We start from the raw sequence: 15,378 nt of genomic DNA, 5'->3' as shown, positions 1-15,378 counted from the left end.
ACCTTAGCACTTCTATGCTGAGTTCATTACTTTAAATTTAAATATGCATATAATTGTCTAAGTACCTGTACCAAGCCAAAAATCCTGAAGTGAAAGCCTTAGGAAGCCTTAGTTTTCTAGCTAGAAGCAGTGGAGGCAGAGGTAGGCAAATCTCTTGAGTCCAGCCGGGTCTACAGAGTGAGTTCCAGGCCAGTCAGGTCTACACAGAGATATCCTGTCTCAAAAACACACACACAAAATAAATAAATTAAAAATAAAAAGCAAGCTCTTAAGCTCTCACCTTTCTTACTCTCATCTCTAGCTCCCCTTCTTGCTCTCTCTCCCTTCCCCTCTCTCCACATGGCCATGGCTGGCCTCTCTCTCTTACCTTCTCTTTTTCTCTCTGCGTTTCTACAATAAAGCTCTAAAACCATTAAATAAATAAATAAATAAATAAATAAATAAATGACAACACTAGTTTTCTGAGATAATTGGTATATTAAACACAGACATAATGCTGTCAATGGTTGCGTGCCAAGTGCTTATTTATTTCTGAGTAGTGCTCTGTTTTCAAAACTAAAAGCTTACATAATAGTGTTTTGTTCCTATTCTAAAAAAGAGATTCATACCAACTTTACTTTGCTTTACCTAGTAAGATTAAACAGAACTAGTAAGACTTTGAGAGAATGATGATTGCTATTACTAGCTTCCCTGATTAAGTAATTTACAGCACATGAAGTTTTAAGTGAAACTATCCTAATACAAAAGTTTGAGCCAACTGTGGTAGTGCGTTGTAGGTTACTTGGAGAGGCTAAGGCAGAAAGATTGAAAGTTCAAGGCTAGCCTGGGCTACATGACAAAATCATCTAGCAGCTAAAATAGGCATTACATTTCCCTCTAAAGTATGAATTCAACCACTTAATGTGGTTGTCCCTCCATCTCAGCAAGTTCCATATTGGTGGATTTGACCAACATCAACGCAAAGATGTTTGCAGGGAAAACTATATAAACTTTATTTCCTTGTGGTAGTTTCCTAAACAATATAGTATAACAAAGCATTTGTGCTCTACCAGTTGGTGCGTGAGTAATCTGGGGGTGATTTGCAGGGAGAGGATTTATGGACATTTCATGAAGATAGTGTGCTCGTTTACAAAAGGGACTCAGCACACAGATTTTTATGTTCTTGGGTACTAGATCTAATTTAATGTTATTACTAAAATTATGAATGTTTAGAAACATTAGAAGAAGAAATTAAAATTGGAGTTGAGTAATATATATGCTGTGCTTCTCAACAATCTCTATAATGCTAAAGAAAAAAATAAAAGCATAGAGTGGTCTATGTAGAAATTATAATGCATTTCCAGCTTCTATTAACGAATTACCTGGCTTAGACACTAAAATCTGAAGGGGAAAAATAAGGATTGGGAGGGAACTTATTCTGGATAACTTATTTTTTAAAAATAAACTTTCTGTAATTTTCAATGTATTTTAAAAAAAACACCATTGGATTTGAAACAATATGTGACATCTAGCCTGAGAGAGTATTTGGTTTAAAATAGGTTTGGATATGATGTTTATGTTTGTTTTTTTCTCAGAAAATAAATTTAAAACTTTTAAAGAAAGAAAACTGGAAATTTAAAACATTTGTAATTGTATTTTAAGAAACTTTGTATTGATTCTTTGTGAGTTTCACATCATGTATCCCAATTCCACTCATCTCCACACCCTTTCATAGCCCCCTCCACCCTTGCCTCTACCCCAGAAGAAAAAAAGCATAGAAAACATCTTATCATGGAAGCTGTAGCGTGTTACAGTGTGTCCCACAGATATACCCTTTTGTCCACATATCTTTACTTGCAAGTGTTCATTGCAGTGAGTCATTGGTCTGTTTCAAGGCCCCTGGCTTCTGCTACACCATCAATACTGGATCCTCACCAGGACTCCTCGAATATCCTGTTGTTGCCCTGTGTCATGGAGATCCTGCATCTTTGATCTTTAGAACTAGCCTCTTCATGTCTTCCAGTGGTTCATAGTTGAGGTAGATGTTGAGGTAGACTAACTCAAAGCCCTGGATCTCAGGCCTATATGGTAGAGCTGGTCATCCCGCCAGCTCTCCTGCATCCACACCACAGGGGTGAGCTCTTCAGCACTGCCCCAATGCTACAGCTGGCAAGGGGTAGGGACATCTGTCCTGCTCTTATGGCCAGCCCACCCACACCCAAGCTGCCAAAGCCAGCTCTACTGTGCTGCCCAGTCAAGGTGTGGGTGCTCTCCCATGTGCTGTAGCTAGCAAGGGGCTGAGCCACCTCTCCTTCTTACACCCTCAGAGCTGACTCACCTGCGATTTCACCATCAGGGCCAGCTCTACTGTACTTCCAGGTAAGGTGCAGGGCCCACTCTCGCAAGTACTGCAGCCTTTGAGAGGGGCAGGGCCAGCTCTACACAGCTCTTGGACATCAACATGGTCCCAGGCAGCAACCCAAACCAGGGACCTTCACATGGTCTTTAGTGGTAATATGAGTCACGGTCATAGACACAGACTCCTGCTGCTATATTGCCACAGACCCAGACATGGCCCTCAGCAGCAGCATGGACTGGAATTTTACCATGGCCTCAGGTGGCAGTTCACGATAGGCTATTCCTTTCCACCCTCAGGTCTCCAGTTCTACCTCTCTTCATAATGTTCAGACTGTTCTACTTCTCTTTTTCTCCCATCTGTCCACCACATAATTAATTGTACATCTTAGTGGCTCCCACTTCGGTTGAGCCACCAGCAGGCAGACCTCTGTGTATTCTCCTCTGCCTGGATGGCATCTGGGTGCCCTAGGCCTCTGAGTCATTGACTTATCATTTCTGTAAGCTTTTCACTGGACTATCACAAAGTTACTGAGCATGTGTTGAATTTCTGAATTTCAGCTAATAGTAATACAGACATGTATTTTCTGATGGTTGTTGATTTATTTACAAGAAAACCATGTGGTTGTTGGGAAATGAACTCAGGACCTCTGGAAGAGCAGCCAGTACTCTTATCCTCTGAGCTCTAGAATATTTTTATTATATTTTATTATCTCTAGCTCTAGAATATTTTTATTATTCCAGAAAGTTCCTTTTTTATTTTATTTTTTTTGTGCTATCCTCCTTGATAGATCTCTCTTCTAGCCACTAACAGAAATGGGATTATATGTAGTGAGTAGCCTTGGATTATGTTTTAGAGATTCATCCATGTTGGGGGAGTGTCTTAGGGTTTTACTGCTGTGAACAGACACCATGACCAAGGCAACTCTTTTAAGGACATCTCATTGGAGCTGGCTCACAGGTTCAGAGGTTCAGTCCATTATCATCAAGGCAGGAGATGGCAGCATCCAGGCAGGTTCAGACAGAGCTGAGAGTTCTACATCTTCATCTGAAGGCCACTAGGAGAAGACTGGCTTCCAGGCAGCTAGGATCAGGGTTTTAAAGGCCACACCCACAGTGACACACCTACTCCAACAAGGCCATACCTCCTACTAGTGTCACTTTCTGGGCCAAGCATATACAAACCATCACAGGCACAGATAGGTATTGGAATCAATATGTTATTAAGTTATATTCCATCGTACACATAAGCCAGTTTATCCTGTCATTAGTTGGACATTTAGATTACTCCTGGCCTAAACTGCTGTTGGTACTCACATATAACCTGTTTAACTTGGAATTTTGAATGATATTCTCTTTAGTGAGTACTTTATAGATTTCTTCAGCTTATATCACCTAAAATAGAAGATACTTCATTGAAGGCTCTGTTAGAAATTGAAGACAAAAAATTTCGTTGGCTGTTTTGAAATTTGGAGAGCAAATAAATGACATCTGGACAGTTTTTAAAAGTTTTGCATGTTGTAGTAAAACAAAGATAAATGATAAGAAATGAAGTGGAGCAGAAATGTAGTGTGGCAAACATTGGATTAAAGTTTAAAATTGGCTGGTTGTGGTGGTGCATGCCTTTGATCCCAGTATTAGGGAGGTAGAGGCAGGTGGACTCTTGAGTTGTAGACTGGCCTGATCTACAGTGAGCTCCAAGACAGCCAAGGCTACAGAGAGAAACCTATCTCAAAAAACAAACAAAGAACTTAAAATTGTAGTTAGGCCTATAATCTGGCTTTATCCATGTTACTTGTTAGATTTCTACCTGTACCATTTATTAGTCCTGAGTCAAATTATAATTTTGAACAAATTATTAACCTATATGAAAGGAAAATAGAACTTTGCAGTTTATCCAATTCAGTCACCTTCTTGTTTAGAAACATTTCCACACTTTCATCTCGTTTAGTCCTAGCCACTTTTGGGGTGCCAGTGAGAGAGCTAGTACAAGCAGTGATTGGCAGCAGCAGCAGAGCCTGGGTGAGTCATCACTTGACTCGACATCTGTGTTCTTATCTGGAAAATAGAGCCTGTCTCTCTAGTTCAGAGCAGAAAATGTGATAGCTGATAAGGACTCAAAGCTGCTGGTCTCTTCCTCTTCCCTTTTGTAAGAAGCTCTCTTGTCTCCTACTCACTATTCTGATGAATATTTATTATTGAGAGAAATTTATAATATATTTTAAACAATTTTTTTTTAAGTTGCAAAGGATTAGGCCAGATCAGAAGGCTAGTACTGTGTTCCCAGAGTAGCACTGTTGGGAGGTGGGAGACCCTTGAGAAATAGGAGGTCCTTAGGTCCTTGGGGCATGCCCTCCAAAGGGCCTATGGAACCTCAGTCTGTCTCTGTGTTGTGCAGTGAGCACTCTCAGATGCATGGTCCTGTGGTGATGCGCCATGCTCATCTAAGCCCTAACATAGGATGCTACTTAACGTTGGACAGAAAACTCAAAGACAATTAACTGAATAAACTTTTACTTTGCAAGGAGGTTGTCTCAGGTGTTTAGTTGTAGTAACTCAAAGCTGACACTGTTGCTTGATATGTTATCATAAATATTAGAAAAGTGAATATAGGAATAGGTTATTTTTATATGATGAGTCCCATTCTGTCCACTTTTTTTGTAAGATGCTTTCTGAAATGCCTCAGAATTGCTTCCCACAGTAATTACATTAAAAAAAAAAAAATCCTGTGATTTTTTTTTAAATCATCTACTATCCACATAGTGATTTTTCTACATGACAGAGATGTCATGTCTTTAGTATTTTAAAAGTTGCTAACCCAACAAAGTGGTGCACACCTTTAATCCCAGTACTTTCGAGGTCACCTTCATACACAAAAAGAGTTACAGGACAACCAGAACTCCACAGAGAAAGCTTGTGATGGTGTAGTGGCAAGATTTTAAAGATCACTATCAGGCTGGAGAGATGCCTCAGCAGTTAAGAGCACTGACTGCTCTTCCAAAGGTCCTGAGTTAAAATTCCAGCAACCACGTGGTGGCTCACAACCTCCCGTAATGAGATCTGACACCCTTTTCTGAGATGTCTGAAAACAGCTACAGTGTACTTACATATAATAAATAAATAAATATTTAAATTAAAAAGAAAAAGAAAAATAAAGATCACTGTCAGCCAACTTCTGATGAGCCTTCCTTGTTTCATTCCTGTCTTCACAGGATGGCACCAAACTTGAGAGAAGATGTTCTGTGAGAACTTACTGCCATCAGCACATGTAGACTTCCTAGGAAAGCTCATACTGTGAAGTCCCCCTGTGCGGGAACCATGCAGAGCAAACACATCATTAGGCTCTTTTTCTTAGCTTTCCTAATGAGTGGAGAAATCTCAGACCTGCAGAGGCCTGCAGCTCCTTTCTGAACTGATTTATTTACATAGCTTATGCTTAGTTTAACACATTGCTTAGAAGCAAGCAGAGAGCCTTTCCCTTCAGTGCTGTACACTACTTCAAAGAAGAATTTAGTGCCACTGCAGTGTTGCTTTTCTGGATGCAAAGCAGCCCTTCGCTCCTCCTTATGCTGCTATTGGAGAAAGTTAAGCTGAAGACCTTAGAGACTCTTAAAGGGCAGACCTGGTACACAGTGCTGCTCTTTGTCTCTTCACAAGCCATGAGCAAGTATTCCGTTCTTACCTAGTTGGCAGAGATACATAGTGATTTGGAACCAGATAATATGATATTGTGGCCTGGTGGAAAGAGCTTAACCCTTCGAGGTCAGATAAATAAATGTTAGTATAAACCCTACCATGTATATAACACAGTATATATGAGGAATGCATTTTTTTCCTGTAACTTCCCCTTCCTTTAAAAATAGAGAATACAAAACAATCTTTTTGATTTGTTGAGGATTTTTAACCCAGACATGCCTTGATAAACAGGGGTAACAAGATTACTATTGTGTGTTGAGTGTTGCAGCTGATTCTTAGCAGCAATTTGGGGTGATGGGAAGACGAAGTTGCTTCAGTAACAGCCTGGTAAAGTAGACTGAAGGGTATGTAACTACCCACACTGTCAAGAGCAAGCCTTCTTGGTTTCTGGATGAGACATGTTTCAGCTTACTATTTATGGCTAACAGTGACTATTGTAGCAGGAATTGATAGCAACAAAATATATAAGTAAAATTGCCCTGCACCTTCAATTTAGAGAATGCCAACAAATTTATAATAATCTCAGAAAGACTTAGCAATTTATAGTCTTACTAAAATGTTCTTCGAAGTCTACTGTACAGTCCTTATGGAATAAGGCTCTCTTCTTGCTTGTAAGCAATGTGTCAATCTAAGCATATGCTATGCAAAATTAAAATTATTAATTAAATTCATATTTCACTGTGTGGTTGTTATGAGCTTATTGTAATTGAGATATAAAAAAGAGGTATTTGGAGAGGAGGTGGTTAATTTGTGCATCGGAAAGACTTTACCCTGGCTTGCTCCCCATGTCCATGTTCTGCTTCTGAATCATTGAACCCTGCTGTGGTTTTTTTGGTTTTGTTTTGTTTTAGGTCTTTTGTTTTTAACTTAGCACATTGCTGTCTGGAACAAAAGGTATTTCTCAGTCTTCCTTTCAACTTGAGGTAGCCATGTTTCTGAGGTTTGGCTAATGAGGTGTCAGGAGTGTTATGTGAAACTGAAGGGATGTCTCATTAAAGGGAACTGATTCCACACAAAGATGTGCTCTTTTGCCCTTGGGCCTTTCTGCTGCTTCCTGGGCTGCAATGCAGACATAAAGCAGAGGCTTCAGTAGCTTTCTTGGGTCATAGGTTGATATAAAAAGATTAAAAGTTGCTATGTCCTTGATGAGCATGTAGCTACTTCAATGTTTCAGACTGTATACTTTTGGGTTTCTTTTATGTGAATAAAAAGTAACAATGGCTAGGACATATGGTGTCTGTTTCTAACAGTATAACCCAGCCCTCACAGACCACAGTGTTGCTGGGCACAGGTATCTGATTCCCTCTAACCCCTCCTCTAGGTGCTGTTGAAATGAAACCAGCACAGCACAGCACAGCACAGCACAGCACAGCACAGCACAGCACAGCACAGCACCATATGCTTGAAATACTGAAATGTCAAGAAATTTCAACTGAACACTTGATATTCACACTGAAAGGAACCAGACCCTGAAATAAATGGCTATTTCAGGTCTTGCACAGAAAGTTACATGATGAACCTAGGATGTCTTGTCATGAAAAATAGCAGAGAAGCTATCAAAAGCCATTGAGGTTGTTTGAAAGGACTTAGAGCCAATTTGAAAAGAGTGACATTGGCTAAAGTTAGAATAACTTGAGCATTAAACACCAGTAACTATAGTAAATTGAAATTCATCAAAGCTCTGAGCTTCTGTGTTGCCTTTTTAAAGGCTTTTTGCTTATTTTAGAGGTTATTAAACAACCAATTCATTATTTTTATAATTGCTAAATAAAAAAAATCAGTAATTACTTTCCTGTACAACTATATATTGTCAAGCTAAGCAAATAGTAAGGCAAGGTTTTCTTTTCTGAGGTGTTCCAGCTAATGCATTGAGAAGGACTGATAAAGTGATAGGCGAACTGCTAATGGAGAGCTTTCTAGTGGCTGTGTGGGGCTGGAAGCACCTACCTGCACATACAGGTTAATTTTACTATCACAGAGATAGTTCTACATCATATATACCCTGAATAAATTTCATACCTCTATCATGAATTACTCCCGTTGAACAAAAATTAAACCCTACTCTTATCAAACCTCTAGATCTAGCTGCTGATTTAACAGAAGTACTGGAGACAGGATTCTGCAACAGTTCCAAAAACAAAAGACAACACACCATTGAATACAAGGCAAAAACATTGACTTTTAATGGATTTATTTTGTTGACAGCTTTATGCATGTATATAATGCATTCTGATAACTCTCTCCCCTGCCTTGTTAAATGTCCTCCTCCTTCCAGTCAGTCCTTTTCCCAGATTCATAATGTTTTGATTTGTAACCCAATTAGCTAAACCAAGGCAAGTTGTGATCATTAGATTGGAACTATCCCTTGGAGCCTGGAGGAGTCACCCATGCATTAATAACTGAAGAGAGTAATTACCTCTCTCCATGAGGCTAGCAGTCAATGGGTAGAGACCCCTGAGCTTCTCCATCATCTATGCCCCATTGATGCTAGGCCCATTCTTGTGCAGACCCAGTACAGGCATCTGTAGTTGCTGTGAGTTCACAGTGGCAATGGCTAATGTGTCTTGTCTACGAGATAACATCCATAGTTCTTCTTCCTATCTTCTGGCTCTTCCATTCTTTGCACCACTCTTCCACAATGCTCCCTGAGTCTTAGAGGTAATAGAAAGATATAAATTAAAAGAGTGTAGAAGGAATGAGCACTTACCCATCACTTGGCAGCACCATATACAGCCATGATTCTACATCACATTCCCTGAAAATAGCCTTCTCTGATTAAGGCCAAGAGTAGCAGTGGTCTCTGGGTATAAACGTCAATGTTTAGACTTGACACAATGTCAGTTTAGCTGGACAGCAGTATTCAGCTTCCCCCCAGAGCCTCTGATCTCTCCTACCATGGATTTTTCACCAGGTTTACCGTACCAGACATGGATTCCATCCTATGGGATAGGTCTTTAATCAGGGAGCAGTTGGTACCTTCCTAACAGTAGTGATATAGATAGAAAGGTACAGCTTACCTGGCAAGTTGCTCTTGTAGTTCACAGGATTCACAGCTAGGTAAGTTCACTGATGCCTTTTCTCCCCTGGGAGACTGTGTAGTTCCTTCTTCCAGCTCGGTTCTACCTTGATTTCTCCATAACAAACGCATATACTCCATATAAGAGTTTACTTCACAGAAATTTTAGAAAGCATTTCTCCTCCCCCTCCCCCTCCTGTGTCTGTCTACCTATCTACCTATTTTTGTTTTTTTGAGATAGGATTTCTCTGTCCTGGAACTTGCTCTGTAGACCAGACTAGCCTCAAACTCAGAGATCCATCTGCCTCTGTCCCCACCCCAGTGTTGAGTTTAAAGGCATGCACCATCACCACCTGCTGGAAATCATTTCTTAGGCTTACGTATGTACTCACTGATAAGTGGATATTAGGCCAAAAGCTCCGAATACCCATGATACAACTCACAGACCATATGAAGCTCAAGAAGAAGGAAGAACAAAGTGTAGGTACTTTGGTCCTACTTAAAATGGGGAACAAAATAATCATGGGAGGTAGAGTGAGGGAGAGAAGATGGGGGAGAGAAAGGGGAACAGGATCAGATGTGGGAGGAGACAGGGGAGAAGTACAGAGGGTCAGGAAATTGACCAGAGGTGTGTAGCAGTAGGGGATAGGGAACCGGGGGTAGCCACTAGATTCCCAGATGCCAGGGAAGCAAGAGATTCCTAGGACCCAACGGGGATGACATTAGCCGAAATACTGAACAAAGGGGAGATAGAACCTGCAGAGACCATATCGGTCCCCTGTTGAGGGATGGGGCCACCCACCCATCTCAAAAATATTAACCCAGAATTGCTCCTGTCTAAAGGAAATACAGGGACAAAGAATGGAGCAAAGACTGTAGGAAAGGCCATCCAAAGACTGTCCCACTTGTGGATCCATCCCATCTGCAGACACCAAACCCAGACACTCTTGCTGATGCCAAGAAGCACTTGCTGACAGGAGCCGGGTATAGCTGTCCCTTGAGAAGGGTCTGCCAGAGCCTGACCAGATAGAGGTGCGGATGCTTGCAGCTAACCGCCAAACTGAGCATGGGGATGCCAATGAAGGAGTTAAGGGAAGGACCAAAGGAGCTGAAGGGGTTTGCAACCCCATAGGAACAACAACAGTATCAACCAACCAGAGCTCCCAAGGACTAAACCAACCAAAGAATACACATGAAGGTTGGGGGCGGGGGTGGAGGGAGAATGACCCATGACTCCAGCTGCATAGGAAACCAGAGGATGGCATTATCTGGCATCAATGGAAGGAGAGGCCCAGCATAGGGGAATGCAAGGGCGGGGAGGTGGGAGTGGATGGGTGGGTGGAAGAGCACCCTCATAGAAACAGGGTTGGGGAGGGATGGGATAAGGGGTTTGCAGAGGGGAAATCAGGAAGGGGGATAACATTTGAAATGTAAATAAATAAAATAACCAATTATAAAAAGAGAGAAAAATTGCAGAGATCATAGATATTGAAAATGAATTCACAAGGCAGTAAGGCTAAGATGAAAAAAGAATACTAGCTAATAGAAAGATATAAATTAAAAGAGTGTAGATAAAATAAGGACAATAGGATGGAAACTGTTTTTAAAAGCATTAAGCAATAGAGTAGACATTGAATTATGCAGAGGCCAAATTAAACTGCACCAGAATAAAGAACACATTCAAAAATTGAATTCATGATATAGAATACAAATTTGAGAAGCTTTCCCAAAATGCAAATGAAAAGAGATGTAAAATATTTGAAGAAAGTAAAGAGTAAAAAGATGTAATATGTAGAATTTATATTCTAGAGAGACCAGAGCAAGTTGAATAGGGATCGATTTGTTATTAAACACTGTAGGAAAAAGATGGAGGATTACTTGATGATAATTCAAACAGGAGTATTCTCTAACACTTGCTACGTTTATTAAATGAGGCAAACAAGCCTATTCTGGTATTCCTGTTTTAAAATCATCTTTAAAAAATATTAAAAACTTAAAATTAAAATCATGCATCTAAGCAAGAAAAGAAACAAGCAAAGATACCAATACAGAGTCTTGCCTTAGGTTGTTTTTACAGTTAAACTGTATTTATATGACATGATTTGGGGACAGAATTCAGCCTTGTCCTTAGTTCAGCACTCCTGGGCAGGGGAAGGCACATCTCTGAATTTGAGGCCAGCTTGGTCTATATAATGAGTTCCAAGCCATCCAGGGTTATACAGTCTCCACAGGAAGGAAGGGAGGGAGGAGGTGGGAGAGAGAAAGGAAAAGAAAAGAAAAGCTTGTTAACATCCACATTTAGTTGACTATCAGGGAATCATCCAGTTTCTGAAAGGAAATATTGTGTATCTGCTCATAGATATTCTATAATAATAAGAACGCAGGCCTCACAGTCTGACAGCCAGTGTTCAGATCCCTTCTTAATCTTAGTTATGTGATCCATCAAATTTACGTCTTCAGTGTCTTCTTAACATCACAAAGCATAAGGCTTGCCATGTGTAAAATCACGCAGATACATGTGAGTCTTGCTGTGCAGCCCATACTAGCCTGGCACTCTGGGTCATCTTCAGCCTTCCAAGTGATAGGATTACAACCTGTACCACCACTCTGCTTTAGGAATGTTATCTTATTTGAAGCATTATGAGCCACGGTGTCAGAGATCGTGTTAACTTTGATACAAAAAAAATTAAATGAGCTAGCAGAGCTTACTTTTGTCTTATTGTGAATCATTTCTAGAGTATAATTGTTTATACTTCTAGAAGGGTCTTAAACACCCAAAATATTAGGCCTTTTTTTTTTTTAAGTTAAATCCATTCTGGATATTTAACCAATTGACTGTATAATTTAAGTCTTCAGTCTTGCCAAGCAGTAAACAGCAGTAATTAAATTGCAAATCTGTTTTTAAAGAGTTGGCCATGATACATCTCAGTGTATTTTGTTATGTCACTTATACTCATTTCTATTTGATTTATGATTTTCAGATACCCAAATACAGGAAAGAAAACACAGTTGGCTGATTTAAATGCCTGTGTTTTTAATTTGTATTTTAAACAATGCTTATTCATTTAACAAATCTTTAACCAAGGCCTCCTTTGGACCAGATTCGGCCTTAGGCACTGGGAGTGCAGTAATGGGTTGGAGATGGACAATAATCTAAGGAAAGAAGTGTGTCAGACTGAGTAAGGAGCTAGAGAATGGTGGGCACATGGACTGATCACTGAGGCCTTTTTAGTTCTAAGGCATCTAAGCGCTGGCTCAAGTGAAGTAAGGAAGGAGGCCAAGTGGATACCAGGGAAAGAGAATGTCAGGCAAGTGTAAATCTCCTGGCTAGAAGCATCCCTGACATGAGTCAGTTTTCCCCTGATTATTCTTTGAAGGGTTTCTGGTCCCCATTAAAAAAATTAAAAGAGAATTAGAGGCTTCTTTCTCTTATTTTGGGGTACATTCTCCCTAACTTTTACAGTCCTCATATCATAGTGTTACTATGATACCCATCTGATGATGCGCATTAATTTTTTTTCTCTAGGCACATGGTTAGTGTCTTCCTTACCTGCTGCATAGTAACTGGAGAACAATTGCTTAACCAGTCCATTTGGGCATGTGGTGATCTTTTTCTTATTATTATTATCTAAGAATAATAAGAAAAATAAATTGCTTGATATATTAATAAAAGAACATAATAAACAAACACAGGTCATAACAGTCATATTGTCAAAAACTGCCTGCAGTTGTCATTTCAGGAGGGATTGCATAATGCTCATCTCCTGTTGTTTCTCTTCTATATTACTAACTGGACTTCTAGAAAATAGAATACTATATTGACTAGGGCTGTTGAACCATTCTAAAGTACAGTTCTCAGAGTTAGTTACTAGTTTCACTGTTGGTTGTTGTTGTTGTTGTTGTTTATTTGTTGGGGGGGGGCTGACTTTATCCTTTTTGAGTAATGTTGAGACTTTGGGTTATTTTAGGTAACTTCAGACGTAATTCTCTCAATTTTTAACAAATAAATTTGACAGAGGAACTTTAAGGCTGTCCACTAGTCTTTTAGCTACACAGCACTGTATTTTTTTTAATTGTGGGAATGTTTAAACATATAAATATGTAACTTAGTATATAATATGCCTGTTGGTCAGACTTAACAGTTATCAATATCTTTTTCCAGTGTTGGTCTAATACCCTCTTAACTTTTTCTGATCAGGGTCTTGCTGTATGCCCCAAGCCAGCCTCAAGCTCAGAATCTTGTTTTAGCCTCCTGCGTGCTAAATCACCCAGCTTCTACAGCTATTTTGACCCATGGGCTGTGATTCCATTGATTTTTGAAAGTCTGTTACCTGTCACGAACCTAGAATCATCTAATTTTTCTAAGAAGTCCCATTTTCTTTTGTTTTATTTTTTAGTAAGAAATGCTATCAGATATAAATCTTGGCATTGGGGTTATTGAAAATGTGTTGAACTATGTTATTTTGGTTTTCCTATCATGTGCTGTGTCATAGAGTAGTGTTGTTCAATGAGCAGTTACTCACATTTGGATAGAGGAGGAAAGATACTCCTCAAAGATGTAACAAAGAGCCTTGTATTTCTGTGTTTACATTTTTTTATTATTGTGTATGTTCATGATATTTGGGTTGGAGTGCAGTAAGAGTGGGGGTCAGAAGAACTTTGTAGGATCCTCTCTTCCATCATGGGTTCTGGGGTCAAACTTGGTTTTATTAAATTTATGTATCAAGAGCACCCAATATTTCTGTTTAATGGTCAAAATGTCTGGCATGGTGGATGTATTATATAAATGATAACACATGGTTCAGTTTGTCTTTATCACAACTTTTATTTATAAGCATGACCTTTGACAGATTGCTCGTACCACACTTTGTGCTACTTTGTTGTTTTTAAGTCACTTAATACATTTTCTCTTAGTAGTGATATAAATGATAGAACATTATTAGAATGAGTATTTCTAGTACAAGAAGAAATATTAAATATATCTCCCAGATTCAGATTTTTTGAATACTGACTTGATGCTACAAGTGGAAAATGGTAATAAAACTTCCTCATGCACAAAGTCATCAAACATACTCTATAAGATTTGGAGCTGTATGATGGCTCAGTAGTTATAATCACTTACTGCTCTTTCAGAGGACCTGGTTTGGATTTCCAGCACCTGGATCAAGCAGCTCACACCTACCAGCTCTAGTTCCAAGGGGTCCAGTACTCTCTTCTGGTCTCTGAGAGTACCTGCACATGACACATGGTGTATAAGAACATACATATAGGATAAATACATTTTTAAAGTATATAAAGTTCATTTTCAGGCTTTCTCTCATAATATGTTTATATATGTGTGTATATATGTGTGTGTGTGTATACACACACACACACACACATATTCAAATGAATTTTATGGCTAGATTTGAGTCCCACTTCCAATATAGCATACATGCAGAAATTCAAAGACCAGGAGAGAGCTAAACTTTTCTGGTCTCAAACATTTCAGATACTCAGCTTGTATTACATTCCCAGCTTTCTAGTTCTGTGTATATTTTCAGGACATGCACACATCTTTGCCTCCTTTCCTTTTTGATGTTCCACTGAAATAACATGTCTAGAGATCAGAAATGAATAGACTTAAGTGACTAAGTGGACTACAGTTGAACAGGCCCAGGTGTACCGTCTGTTTACCCCTACAGACTTCACATGTTCCTGCTCTTGACTGCCTATAACTGGCTTAATTCCAGGTGAAACAACAGGCAGACTTTCTGTAGAGAAATTGGAAATGGCCAGGCTTCCAAAGCCATGTTTGTTCTGACAGAGGGCCTGCTGCTTTCCTGTCCTCCACTAGAAGTTAGCACCTTCTGGCCCTCACCGAGCTCTCTCCACCCCCCATCCCTACAGTCTAGCCAAAAAGCAGACCATCTTCACAATAATGAAGAGAAGCTAATAAGAGGTCGTCAGGCATGTGAGGAAAATGTCAGAAAAATAGACAAGATAACCAAGAAAAACACCAATGCAATAAACAGAAGTATTCACAGAGAACTTTATTTTTAAAAAGGAACTCTGTAACATGTAGAGAGCTACAAAGACAGTACTTCCATTAAGCCACAGGAGGACAAACTGTCAGATAGAAAGTGCACATCTGGTACAGAAATAATCAGCCAGCATGAAAACTGGAATTCATAAGATGAACAAAAGTTCCTTAATGAAGTCATTCATAGTGACAGCTATTAGACTGCACTCAAACTTTACCAGTAATCCTTACTATTTTAAGATTGTGCGGTTCTGCCCTAAGACTTTGAAGCTAATCTACATCCTGCCAAACTGTTAAGGGTGGGAGCAAA

At 39.5% G+C, this 15,378-nt stretch overlaps 1 protein-coding gene across 3 annotated transcripts in view; it reads left to right on the top strand.

Moving 5' to 3' along the window:
• Positions 1-15,378, top strand: part of Glce (glucuronyl C5-epimerase) — a 65,366-nt gene that overhangs the window by 35,038 nt on the left and 14,950 nt on the right. Inside the window, exon 3 of one of the 3 annotated variants that reach the window (NR_160774.1) lies at positions 5,547-11,063. The exons of the other annotated variants lie outside the window; for them this stretch is intronic. The gene's annotated coding sequence lies outside the window, so the exon portion shown is untranslated. Of the gene's footprint in view, positions 1-5,546; positions 11,064-15,378 lie in introns of those variants that run through there. 3 annotated transcript variants of the gene reach the window in all.

Source organism: Mus musculus, chromosome 9 (assembly GCF_000001635.26).
Source record: "Mus musculus strain C57BL/6J chromosome 9, GRCm38.p6 C57BL/6J".
In the NCBI taxonomy this organism is placed as follows: domain Eukaryota; kingdom Metazoa; phylum Chordata; class Mammalia; order Rodentia; family Muridae; genus Mus; species Mus musculus.
The sequence above is the reverse complement of the archived record's forward strand: the minus strand, read 5'-3'. Positions and strand labels throughout refer to the sequence as shown.